Source organism: Delphinapterus leucas, chromosome 8, assembly GCF_059928025.1.
Source record: "Delphinapterus leucas isolate spDelLeu-1000000601 "Yukka" chromosome 8, BTC_Dleu_Yukka2, whole genome shotgun sequence".
Taxonomy (NCBI): Eukaryota; Metazoa; Chordata; class Mammalia; order Artiodactyla; family Monodontidae; genus Delphinapterus; species Delphinapterus leucas.
In genome coordinates, this window is record NC_143136.1 from 105933674 (window position 1) to 105947809 (window position 14136).

Below are 14136 nucleotides of genomic sequence, written 5' to 3' on the forward strand. Positions count from 1 at the left end.
ACTTGATATAATTTCAATTTTCTTAAATTTACCAAGGCTTGATTTGTGACCCAAGATATGATCTATTCTGAATAATATTCCATGAGCACTTAAGAAAAATGTGTATTTTGTTGTTTTTGGATGGAATGCCCTATAAATATCAATTAAGTCCATCTTTTTTAATGTATCATTTAAAGCTTGTGTTTCCTTATTTATTTTCATTTTGGATGATCTGTCCATGGGTGAAAGTGGGGTGTTAAAGTCCCCTATGATGAATGTGTTACTGTCGATTTCCCCTTTTATGGCTGTTAGTATTTGCCTTATGTATTGAGGTGCTCCTATGTTGGGTGCATAAATATTTACAATTGTTATATCTTCTTCTTGGATCGATCCCCTGATCATTATCTAGTGTCCTTCTCTGTCTCTTGTAATAGTCTTTATTTTAACTGTCTATTTTGTCTGATATGAGAATTGCTACTGCAACTTTCTTTTGGTTTCCATTTGCATGGAATATCTTTTTCCATCCCCTTACTTTCAGTCTGTATGTGTCTCTAGGTCTGAGGTGGGTCTCTTATAGACAGCATATATATGGGTCTTGTTTTTGTATCCATTCAGCCAATCTGTGTCTTTTGGTGGGAGCATTTAGTCCACTTACGTTTAAGGTAATTATCGATATGTATGTTCCTATTCCCATTTTCTTAATTGTTTTGGGCTTGTTATTGTAGGTCTTTTCCTTTTCTTGTGCTTCTTGCCTAGAGAAGTTCCTTTAGCATTTGTTGTAAAGCTACTTTGGTGGTGCTGAACTCTCAGCTTTTGCTTGTCTGTAAAGATTTTAATTTCTCCATCAAATCTGAATGAGATCCTTGATGGGTAGAATAATCTTTGTTGCAGGTTTTTCTCCTTCATCAATTTAAATATGTCCTGCCAGTCCCATCTGGCTTGCAGAGTTTCTGCTGAAAGATCATCTGTTAACCTTATGGGCATTCCCTTGTGTGTTATTTTTTCCTTGCTGCTTTTAATATGTTTTCTTTGTATTTAATTTTTGACAGTTTGATTAATATGTGTCTTGGCGTGTTTCTCCTTGGATTTATCCTGTATGGGGCTCCTTGTGCTTCCTGGACCTGATTAACTCTTTCCTTTCCCATATTAGGGAAGTTTTCAACTATAATCTCTTCAAATATTTTCTCAGTCCCTTTCTTTTTCTCTTCTTCTTCTGGAACTCCTATAATTCAAATGTTGGTGCATTTAATGTTGTCCCAGAGATCTCTGAGACTGTCCTCAATTCTTTTCATCCTTTTCTCTTTATTCTGCTCTGCAGTAGTTATTTCCACTATTTTATCTTCCAGGTCACTTATCTGTTCTTCTGCCTCAGTTATTCTGCTATTGATTCCATCTAGAGTATTTTTAATTTCATTTATTTTGTTGTTCATTGTTGCTTGTTTCATCTTTATTTCTTCTAGGTCCTTGTTAAATGTTTCTTGCATTTTCTCTACTCTATTTCCAAGATTTTGGGTCATCTTTACTATCATTATTCTGAATTCTTTTTCAGGTAGACTGCCTATTTCCTCTTCATTTGTTAGGTCTGGTGCATTTTTATCTTGCTCCTTCATCTGCTGTGTGTTTTTCTGTCTTCTCATTTTGCTTATCTTACTGTGTTTGGGGTCTCCTTTTTGCAGGCTGCATGTTCGTAGTTCCCGTTGTTTTTGATGTCTGTCTCCAGTGGCTAAGGTTGGTTCAGTGGGTTGTGTAGGCTTCCTGGTGGAGGGGACTAGTGCCTGTGCTCTGGTGCAGAGGCTGGATCTTGTCTTTCTGGTGGGCAGGTCCACGTTTGGTGGTGTGTTTTGTGGTGTCTGTGTACTTATTATGATTTTAGGCAGCCTCTCTGCTAATGGGTGGGGTTGTGATCTTGTCTTGCTAGTTGTTTGTCATAGGGTGTCCAGCACTGTAGCTTGCTGGTCGTTGAGTGAATCTTGGTGCTGGTGTTGAGATGGAGATCTCTGGGAGATTTTTGCCATTTGATATTATGTGGACCTGGGAGGTCTCTTGTGGACCAGTGTCCTGAAGTGGGCTCTCCCACCTCAGAGGCACAGCACTGACTCCTGGCTGCAGCACCAAGAGCCTTTCATCCACATGGCTCAGAATAAAAGGGAGCAAATGTAGAAAGAAAGAAAGAAAGAAAGAAAGAAAGAAAGAAAGAAAGAAAGAAAGAAAGAAAGAAAGAAAGAAAGAGGATAAAATAAAATAAGATAAAATAAAATAAAGTTATTAAAATAAAAAATAATTATTAAGAAAAAAATTAAAACAAACAGCAACAACAAAAAAAATGGACGGATAGAACCCTAGGACAAATGGTGAAAGCAAAGCTATACAGACAATATCTCACACAGAAGCATACACATACGCACTCACAAAATGAGGAAAAGGGGAAAAAATAATAAATCTTGCTCTCAAAGTCCACCTCCTCAATTTGGGATGATTCATTGTCTATTCATGTCTTCCACAGATGCAGGGTACATCAAGTTGATTGTGGAGCTTTAATCTGCTGCTTCTGAGGCTGCTGGGAGAGATTTCCCTTTCACTTCTTTGTTCTTACAGCTCCCAGGGCCCAGCTTTGTATTTGGCCCTGCCTCTGCGTGTAGGTCTCCGGAGGGCGTCTGTTCTTCGCTCAGACAGGACGGGGTTAAAGGAGCTGCTGCTTTGGGGATTCTGGCTCACTCAGGCCGGGGGTAGGGAAGGGCACGGAGTGCGGGGCAAGCCTGGGGTGGCAGAGGCCGGCGTGACGATGCACCAGCCTGAGGCACGCCATGCATTCTCCCGGGGAAGTTGTCCCTGGATCCCTGGACACTGGCAGTGGCTGGCTGCACAGGCTCCCCGGAAGGGAGGTGTGGATAGTGACCTGTGCTCGCACACAGGCTTCTTGGTGACGACAGCAGCAGCCTTAGCATCTCATGCCTGTCTCTGTGGTCCACGCTGTTAGCTGCGGCTCGCGCCTGTCTCTGGAGCTCCTTTAAGCAGCGTTCTTAATCCCCTCTCCTTGCGCACCAGGAAACAAAGAGGCAAGAAAAAGTCTTGCCCCTTCAGCAGCTCCAGACTTTTCCCTGGACGCCCTCCTGGCTAGCCGTGGCGCACTAACCCCCTGCAGGCTGTGTTCATGCTGCCAGTCCTCTCCCTGCGCTCCGACCGAAGCCCGAGCCTCAGCTCCCAGCCCCGCCTGCCCTGGCAGGTGAGCAGACAAGCCTTTCGGGCTGGTGATTGCCGGTCGGCACCAATCCTCTGTGCGGGAATCTCTCCGCTTTGCCCTCCGCACCCCTGTTGCTGTGCTCTCCTTCGCGGCTCCGAAGCTCCCCCCTCCGCCACCCACAGTCTCTGCCAGTGAAGGGGCTTCTAGTGTGTGGAAACATTTCCTCCTTCACAGCTCTCTCTCACTGGTGCAGGTCCCGTCCCTATTCTTTTTTTTTTTTTTTTTGCGGTACACAGGCCTCTCACCTCTGTAACCTCTCCCACCGCAGAGCACAGTCTCTGGACACACAGGCCCAGCGGCCATGGCTCATGGGACCAGCTGTTCCGCGGCACGTGGGATCCTCCCAGACCGGGTTACAAACCCATGTCTCCTGCATCAGCAGGCGGACTCCCAACCACTGCGCCACCAGGGAAGCCTCCCGTCCCTATTCTTTGGTCTCGTTTATTCCTTTTTATTTTGCCCTACCCAGGTACGTGGGGAGTTTCTTGCCTTTTGGGAGGTCTGAGGTCTTCTGCCAGTGTTCAGTAGGTGTTCTGTAGGAGTTGTTCCATGTGTAGATGTATTTCTGGTGTATCTGTGGGGAGGAAGGTGATCTCCATGTCTTACTCTTCTGCCATCTTGCTGAAATCCCCTATTTTCACAATCTTGATAATGTCCTTCTATACGCAAAAGTTGTTTACTTTTGAAGTCCAATTTATGCATTTTTGTTGTTGTTGCCTGTGCTCTTATCATATGGATTGCACATTTCTTAATCCAAGGTCATGAAGATTTACTCTCGTAGTTTCTCCTTAACAGTTTTGTATATTTTGTGTCTTATACTAAGTCTCTGATACATTTTGAGTTCGTTTTTGTAAAGGTGTAATGTAATGGTCCAAGTTCATTATTTTGCATGTAGATCTATTTCTAAGCTCTCAGCTTTAATCCACTGATCTATATTTCCAGTCTCATGACAGCACAACACTTTTCTGATTATTGTAGCTTTGTAATACATTTGGAAATCAGGAAGTGTGAATTTTTACAACTTTGTAAATATTTTCAATGAATCTTTAGTCTATTCTGGTCCTTTCAAATCCATAAGAACCTTAGAAGGGGCTTTTCCACTTGCCAAAAAAAAAATGCTATTGGGATTTTAATAGATGTGTTAAATCTGGAGATCACTTTAGGGAGTATAATTATTCAAAAAGATTAACTCTTTCAATCCATGAACATGTGATATAGTCCATGTATTTTGGTCTTCTTTAATTTATTTCACTAATGTCTTGTGTAATTTTTAGTGTAAAAGTCTTGTACCTCTTCGGTTAAATTAATTTCCAAGTATTTTATATCTTGATGTTACTGTAAATAAAATTGTTTACTTAATTACATTTTCAGCTTGCCTGCTGCTAGAATATAGAAGTATTGCTAATTTTGTGTGTGCATCTTTTACTGTGCAACTTTGTTGAATATTTATTTTTTTAGTTCTAACAGTTTTATTAGAGCCTGGAACAAAAAAGTATTGTTTTCCAGACTTAAAATATAACAGAATTTGTTCTGCTAGATTTCAGACTAGCTTGGGACACATGACTTCCTTCTTCCAACTTGCCTCTTTTAGAATGGGAATGTCTATCCAATGCTTGCCCCATAATTGTATTTTGGAAGCAGATAACTTCTTGTCTAGGTTAATAATTTCACAGATAGAGAGGAATATTGCACAGAATGAGTCGTACCCAGAGTCTCATCCACATCTGATTTAGATGATATTAAGAAAAGATTTTGGAATTATATTTGATGCAGGAATGGGTTAAGGTAAGTGGAGGCTTGTGGCAATTGCCCCAAAGTTGGAGAAACAACATGGTACGTTGTCTGGACATTAGAGACGGGCTTGTTTTCCAAAGCTACTAAATATTCTTCTTGTTGAGTATAAATTTCCAAAGTGTAATAAAATAGACCTGTTAGCTCATCAAAACGCAGGTTTGGAGAACTGGTGAGCTGGAGAGTCTGCAGCCCATTTGCACTGCATCTAAAACACTGGGGACACAAGTGATATCTTTGAAGAATGTTTGAAATAAGAACTAAAAAGCAGAGAACAAGAAAAGACATTTAAAGAACAGAACTAAGGCAAACTTTCATTCAGGAAAAAGTTAAATCTTCCATTGTTCAAAATCAGTTTGCCCCCAAAAGTGGATCAATCAGGTATCAACTGAGGCTGAATCCGTTACTTTGACACTAGTTGTTTACTGAAAAGATAATAGTTACATCATATTTTAAAAATCCATTGTCCTACTCACATTATATTTTCAGTCTATTTTTAAATGTTTTAGATATCTCTGTGGTATAATATGTTTTCAGTATAACAATGATTCAAACTAAGATGACATTGTTATAGGGTGCTGGGAGAGATTTCACAATGTTTGTATTGAGAGGAGATGCACCATTGCAAAAATCATACAGGATAACGTGTGAGAATTGAGTGTTGTTTTTTTTTTTTAAGTGACATTGCAAAGAGGACTTCTATTTACTGTGAAAATAGAGAATAGAAAATAAAAAAAGGGAATTTTTTTAATGTGTTCAACAATGTATAAATGTGCAGGTGTATGTATGTATGGTAAGTATGTATAGTAATACATACCTATATGCCCCAACTGTCAACTGAGGTGCCTTGGGAGCAGCAAGAGATCAATAGTAGTGGATATATCAAATATTTAGATCTGGGTTAATTAATACAGTTCTCCAACAAAAGGGAAAAGATTCAATTAAAATTGTCTCCCCCCCAAAAAAAACGGTAAAATATTTGAACAGACATCTCACCAGAGAAGATATACAATTGGCAAATAATACCATGAAAAGTGTCCAATACCACCAGTATTAAGAAGATGTGAATTAAAACAACTAATAAGATACCATTCATATCTATAGAATGGATAAAATTCATGTTAGCAAGAAAAATGAGGAAGAACCAAAACTCTCATAAACTTCTGGGAGAAATGTCAAATGTTACAAGTACTTTCAAAAACAACTTAGCTCTTTCTTAAAATGTTAAATGTATATCTTCAATCGGATCCATCTCTTCCACTCCTAAGTATCCACCCAGAAGAAATTAAAGCATATATTTATGCAAAAACTTCTGCATTAATGATCATAGCAGCTTTATCTGTTGTAGCCAAAAACTGGGAAGCAGCCCAAATGCCCATCAATAGCTGAATGGTTAAAAAAATTATGATATACATGTACAACAAAATACTACTTAGAAACCTAAAAGAAGGATTTACTTATACATACAATAACATGGATGAATCTCAAAATAATTAAGCTGAGTAAAAGAAGCAGGATTAAAAAATAATGTGTATTTGACAATTTCATTCATATCAAATTCTAGGAAGTACAAAGTAATGTACAGTGACAAAAAAACAAATTGGTGGTTGTATGTGGAGTAGTGGGACATTGGAGGCAGGAGAGGCAGGGAATGGAAAGGTGAATAAGGAAACTTTTAGGGGTAATGTATCTTGGCAATGGCTTCATGAGTGTATGCATATATCAAAACATCAAATTGTACATTTTAAATATGTGCAGTTTATTGTATGCCAATCATTCCCCAACAAAGATGTTACAGTTTTTTTCATTCAGTGTACTTTGTGAATAAACTCTAAAAGAATAAATACAATCAATTCTATCTTTGTACACTATCAGCAAAAAATTAGAAAATAAAATAAAAACACATTTTATGACATCAAAACATAAGGTACTTAAAATACATGTAACAAAAGGTTTGTAAAATTGTACATGAAAAACAACAAAGTATTTTGAGTAATTATGAACATCTAAATAAATGAAGATATAAACTTATTAAGATGTAGTTCTTCCTAAATTCAGTGCAATCCCTATCAACACTCAGCACAGTTTGGTTTGTTTGGTTGATTTCTTTGTTTCCTTGTTTTGATGACAGGTAACAACGTAATTCTAAAAATTTATAGGAAAATAAAATAGAAATAGGTTAGCCAAAACAATGAAGAAAAATAAAAATAACATTAAGAGGACTTACACTACCTGATTACAGCACTTACTACAAAGCTACAACAATGAAGATAGAAATAAAGACTAATGGAACAGAATAGAGAATCCCAACAGACCAATTTATTTTCAACAAAAGTGTCAAGATAAATCAATGGGGAAATTCTTTTTAACATATGATATTGAACAACTAAATAAATGTGTGGAAAATAATGAACTTTAACTTTTATTTTATACCATTCACAAACATTAATTTGAAATGGATTGTAAACTTAAATGTGAAAGCTTGGATTATAAACCTTCTGGTATAAAACAGCAGAATATCCTTATACCTTTGAGGTAGAAAAATGCAAAACACTAACTAAAATTAACACACTAACATCAGCAAATATTGGTACAGATATAGAGAATCTTGAAGTCTCAGACATTACTGGTGGGAATATAATTATGTACAATTCTTTTTGAAAATGGTTTGTACTTTCTTATAAAATTAAACACAACACACAGTCAGTTGTGCCTCAACCCAGATATCCCCCCTTTTAAATTTATTCAAGGGTAATAAAAGCATATTTTAAAATCACACACATACAATTTTGGTAGTGGCTTATTTCACAATAGTCAAAACATGAAATAACCAAGAGTAGAATGGATAACTAAATTGAAGTATAGTCATACAATGAAATGTTACTCAGCATTGGAAAAAAAAATAAGGAACTGCATAGGTAATAACATGAATGAGCGTCAGAAACATGATGAATGAAAGAAGTCAGGCACAAGGGTACCTACTCTGATTTTATTTATACAAGATTTAAATATAGATGGAAATTATTTATACTGGTAGATATCAGAAGAGTGGCTGTCAATCAAGGGGGAATTGATTGAAAAGGTACACAAGAAACTATCAGGACTGATGAAAATGTTCTATATTACAACTGAGGTATTGGTTCTGTGGGGTGCACATTTGTCAAAGTTATTTGAGTAATACACTTAAGATCTGCTCATTTAATTTCACCTGTTAGTGAAAAATAGACAAAAATACAGCTGCAATATTTATATTTTAGTAATGACCAAAAACTAGATATAATTCAGATGTTTATCATAGTAAAATAAATAAATTGAAAGATACTCATTCAATGTATATTCTTACAAAAATAAAAGTGAGCAAATTATATCTCCAAAGTATAAGAATGAATGAATCTTAAAAATATAAGGGTGAATAATAGAAGCCAGTCATGAGATAAAAACATGTGCTACAAATATTTTTATTAAGTTAAAAAAAGAAGGCAAAACTAATATTTGATGTTAAAAATAAGCATAGTGATTATCCATGAAGGGGATACTGAATGGAATGAAAAACAAAAGGAGCTGTGAGGTTCTGGTCCTGTTTTGTTTCTTGAACTGTGTGGTGATGGCATCGGTGTGTTTACGAAAATTTAATGAGATGTGTATACTAATATTTTGTATAATTTTCTGTTTGTTAGTTATCCTTCAAAATCAGTTTGCTTTAAAAACAGAACAATAAATGTTTATTTTCTAATTTAAAGCATAATGACAAATTTGTAAATAAATTGTCATGAAAATTAATGAATTTTAAAAATGCCAAGTAAGATTCACTGAAGAAACAGAAAATAGTGGTTTACCATTTAAAAATATATTAATGGGGCTCCCCTGGTGACGCAGTGGTTGAGAGTCCGCCTGCCGTTGCAGGAGACACGGGTTCGCGCCCCGGTCTGGGAAGATCCCACATGCCGCAGAGTGGCTAGGCCCGTGAGCCATGGCCGCTGAGCCTGCGCATCCGGAGCCTGTGCTCCACAACGGGAAAGGCCACAACAGTGAGAGGCCTGTGTACCGCAAAAAAAAAAAATATATATATATATATATATATATTAATGTAAAGCCACATCAATATACTTATGAGGAATAATTATACAGGTATTTCAATGGATATATAAAAATAATTCAATAAGAGCCAACACCCACTCACAGTAAAAATTATCCTTAGCTAAGTGGGAATTGAAGAGAATAATCTAAACCTACTTAATTTCAAACTTCTGAATGTTCTTTAAGTAAATAAACAGAGAAAAATAAGAGATATAAAAATGGAAATGAAGAAGCTGCATCACTTTACCTACAGATAATATAATATTTACATTAAAAATCTGATAGAATTTATAATCGATTAGAAATAATCAAGGAGTTCATGAGAATTGCTATATAAAATCCAAATTTAAAAATTAATACCACCTGTATACAATACCACAAAGGAAGTAAAATCTCATTATAAAAAGGTAAACTATTCAAAATAGCAACAAAACTTTAGTATTTAAAACCAATCTAAAAAGATAGAAACAAGATGTTCTTAGAGATGATGGTACAACCTGTTGAAAAAAATAAAAGAACACCTGCATAAGTGAAATAGTAGGCAATGTGTATGAATAAGAAGGCTCAGTGTTGCAAAGATGTCAATTAATCTACAAATCCAGTGGCATTCCTATTAAAATCCTAATAGCACAGTGCAGTGAAAATGAGAAATTGACCTTTGCATTCATATGAAAAAATTAAAGGCTCAAGAATTGACAAGATAATTTTGAAGGTGAAGACTCTTTATTGATGATATATGCTATCAGGCATTTTAAGCCTACAGTAATTAAAACAGTGTCACATTTGTGACAGGAAAAACATGTAGATAGATGGATCCACACATATATGGGAGCTTGGTATATGATAGAAATATATATATAAATCAGTGGTTTAAATTTTTATTCTTCAGTAGACTAAGTCCTATAGATTGTGTTACATTCAGGAAAAGTAATAAAATAAGATTTGTACTTGGTGAAGACACTGTCATTACTCTGCCCAAATCCCCTATGATCCTTTTATCATTCCTGTACATGCTTCCTGAGTGCCTGTGTAGTTTTGTTCCCTATAGCCAGCATCTGTGACTCTTCTAGGTGTACTGACCTTGGCCTCCTGAAGATGCTTTGCCTTTCTCACCTCCTCCCACAGCTACCAAAATTGTACCCGGTCATTTCTCCTTTGAGGCAAAAGCAAAAACAAAAACAAGTGTGTTTAAAGTCCAACCAACTGGGAGGACTTCTCTTCATTTCTGTCCTTCAGGGATGTCCAAGAAATGGGCACCACTTTGGGGTGGTGCCTACCTATAGTGCAGAACCATCTGTAAATAAAACCCATGTTCTCTTCCTGTCAATAGACTGTGGGAAACTCCTCATGAGGCCTTAGGACAGGCTGGGAGAGAAGATAAGGGGAAATTGTGCCACTACTTCATGTAATTTAACATGTAACTCAGTGCATATTCAAGTGCTATTCAAGTGCTGATGTGCATGCCCAAACCTATAGTTTGGTGGATAAGAAAACACCCTGTTCATGAAGGGCAACTCAGATTACATGGTTACTTGGTGGCCCATGGTTAAGTGTTCAATCTCTACAACAGTCCGGTAGGAACCCAAGAGCTGTTTCTCAAAAGGAGAGTAGTTTATCCAGAGTATGTCAAGGCTTTGCTCCAAAATACTAAAGGAGTATGCTGTTGTTCACCCATAGAGGCCTGCAGAAAGCACCATGCAATATCCCTATCTGTCATTGTCCCTTCAAACACCATATGACCATATGATCTACTGGATCATATGACCCAAGTAGAGGCCATCTCTATCATATACCAAGTGGCTCCATTAAAAACTAGCAGGTTTTTGAGTTACTTGGTAAATGGACCAGAGTAACACACCCTAATGAGAAATATGGTGCCTCTAAAATCCAAAGAGGTCCACTAGATGGTTTGTCTTGTTTTGGCCTTTAGAAAGGCCAGATGCCAGAAGATTTCTTCTTCACCTTAGAAGAAATACCTTGGTATGCTCACCTCACTGGATCCTTAGAGTTGATATATCCTAAGGTAGAAAGTCTGAGAGCTAAAGAGAAATGACACTACTGACAGAGAGAAAACTGTGTCATAAAGTTGGGGAATGTTAATACTTATACTGGGTAGGGAAAATAAGTTTGAATTACCAAAGAGGAAGAGCATGAGAAATTAGAGAAGTAGAAGGAAATCTAAGAGAACGCTGCTTTATAAAATGTAGGAGTGTAAAAAATATCAACAAAGAGGTGTGAATAAGCGCTTTAGTGCCTAAGGTGAAGGGGGCTGTTAGAAAGGTGGAGGAGTGGGGGATGGTGAGGGGTCTCAAAGAACTTGAGAGTTAGTTGATGAAAAATCTTAACAAATTTTTTAATATAAGTAATCATAATTTTAATTTCTCATTCTGATTGATTTTTCATAGAAGATTATTTTTCTTCTGCTTTTTTAAAATAAATTTATTTATTATTTATTTTTGGCTGCGCTGGGTCTTCTTTGCTGCACGCGGGCTTTCTCTAGCTGCGGCGAGCGGGGGCTACTCTTCATTGCAGTGCGCAGGCTTCTCATTGCAGTGGGTTCTCTTGTTGCGGAGCACGGGCTCTAGGCACACGGGCTTCAGTAGTTGTGGCACGTGGACTCAGTCATTGTGGCTCATGGACTCTAAAGCACAGGCTCTGTCACTGTGGCTCATGGGCTTAGTGGCTCCCCGTGTGGGATCTTCCTAGACCAGGGATCAAACAAATGTCCCCTGCATTGGCAGGTGGATTCTTAACCATTGTGCCACCAGGGAAGCCCCTTTTCTTCTGTTTTTAAAGTTTTATTTTATGATCTAGAAAATAGTAAAATAAAGCCTTTTGAACCTTTCTGCAGGTATAATTTGATTTTTTTTAATGTTCCCTGGATTTTCTTTCTTTGTTCTTGTTATGTTTATCTGTTCTGTTGCTTTACTTATGATTTTCCATATCTACATGTTTCTGTAGTTCTATCATAAAAGATAAACATATTTTAAATAACTTGGAACATAATATTTAATTTTAAAGCACATACATATGATTTATATCTCCTTCATTAGAAAAGTTACTCTGAATTACATTCCAGAGATATTAACTAGAGGATATTTTAGTTACCAGACAACTGTGTAAGCTGCTCTTTTCAGGAAACCACCCTCAGTAGGAAACCTCTTTTCCTGTCACTTTAAGCAAAGATACATTGTAATTTTTAAAACAGGCACCGCCTTGCTCTACTCATCTCTGGCCCTAGTACACGTTTCACATCTTTTGATCACACAATACCTTGCCCAAACTGTTGGTTCTTTCCATAGATCAAAGAAGTAGGAATGAAGAATATGTAATGAACAGATGACCAGATCTCTTCCCTAGCTTCCCCTTCAGAAATCTCCCAAGCAAACTGTGTGAACAAGATAACATCTAAAGAAAGATCACAAGGAGTCAACAAGCCTGCACACAGTGGGGTACTGTGAGGACTCTGACCCCCCACCATCTCAATGATTGAGATTACTTCCTCTTTCCTTTTAAAATCTTTCATGGCTGAGCATAATATTCAGAGATGATTTTTGGGAGACATGATTCTGCCTTCTCCCCAGATTGCCAGCATTCTGATTAAAAGCAAATTTCCTTTCTACCAACAACTGCCTCTCTCTCGGGTATTGATTTTCCAGTGGTGAGTAGCCAGACCTGAGTTCGTAACAACTGGAGTCTTAAGTTATGGGAAAATGGAATTGTTTTGGCTCACAAACCAGATGAAAAAAAATTGTAATCCTTTAAAAATATCAGTGACCCAAATAGCATTCCTAATTTTTATCTTTGCTTCTCCTCAAACCATTTTTATTTCAAATCATTATTTCTCAACATACTTATTGCAGGAACTTCCTTCATTTCCCTGCCGAAGTCATTTCTCCTCTGTTTTTCCTTTACTGAACAAATTAATCTTAATGTTGGGTTCTGAAACATGTGGCTTCTCTGTTTCTACTTCATAAAGCTCATCCTTAACTAGGTATTCAAAATTCCAAAGTGTTATCAATCAATATTTCTAAGACTGCAATGAAATTTTAAGCATTGTAGGAGTTAGAAATATTTGTTTTTTGTCCCAAATCCCCAATGTAATCTACATCCATATATAGCCAGATTAAGTAATTGTTGATCCCATACACTTTAAAATGTTTCTTTAGATTGTACCCTATAGAAAACCGCCTGCACTGAATATTAATAATCATCATTTGAACAAAAAAGCAGGAGGAAGGTCTGTGGTCAAATAAATTTAGTAACTTCTGTAAACTTAAAAATGCTAATGTACATTGTAAAGGCAGGGGATGCGTTGTTCACATAGTATTTCCAAAATTTGTAAGACAAGGAAAATAGTTTCATGTCTTTTCATCCCTTTGTAAAAGGGACAAGTGGTGGTCTTCAAATCTTTTTGTTTTACTACCCCCTAATTTTTTGATAGTACCATATTTCCTTACAGAAAGGAAGTTTATACCTAAAATGTTTCAACTATAGTTTAATTAGTTGCAAGGATATAACATCTACACTGTAAAAATTGACATTGAAAAAAAACAAAGAAAACTTGTTACATCACTTTTTAAAATCCATGTAATAGATTCTGAATATCATAGTAATTTGCTATCTATACATTTAAAATATGAATATGCTTTTCTTCATTAACAGTTAGAAATTTTAAATATCTTGATGCCTTTGAAATTGTATTTCTCTTCTACTTTCCACAGAGAATTTTAGCCTATTATCATGTGTCATGCCTAAAATTCTTTTATCTCAATACATAAAGAATGAGTTCACTCACCTTCTCAGAAAACTGAAATGGCTCTTCATTGCCCTAATGAAGGAAATCATTTTTTTTGTTGTTTTAAACTAACAATGCTGGGATTGTCAATCAATATTGCCATCTTTGTTCCATGATACTTTTATTTATTCCACACACTAGCACAAGTAGAATTTTCATTGAGTGACTTCCCTTGAGTTTTTTTTTTTAAGGTATCTGTCTATAAAAGCCCTTCCATTTTTCCAGAATGCCTAGTCCCATCCTTTACAAT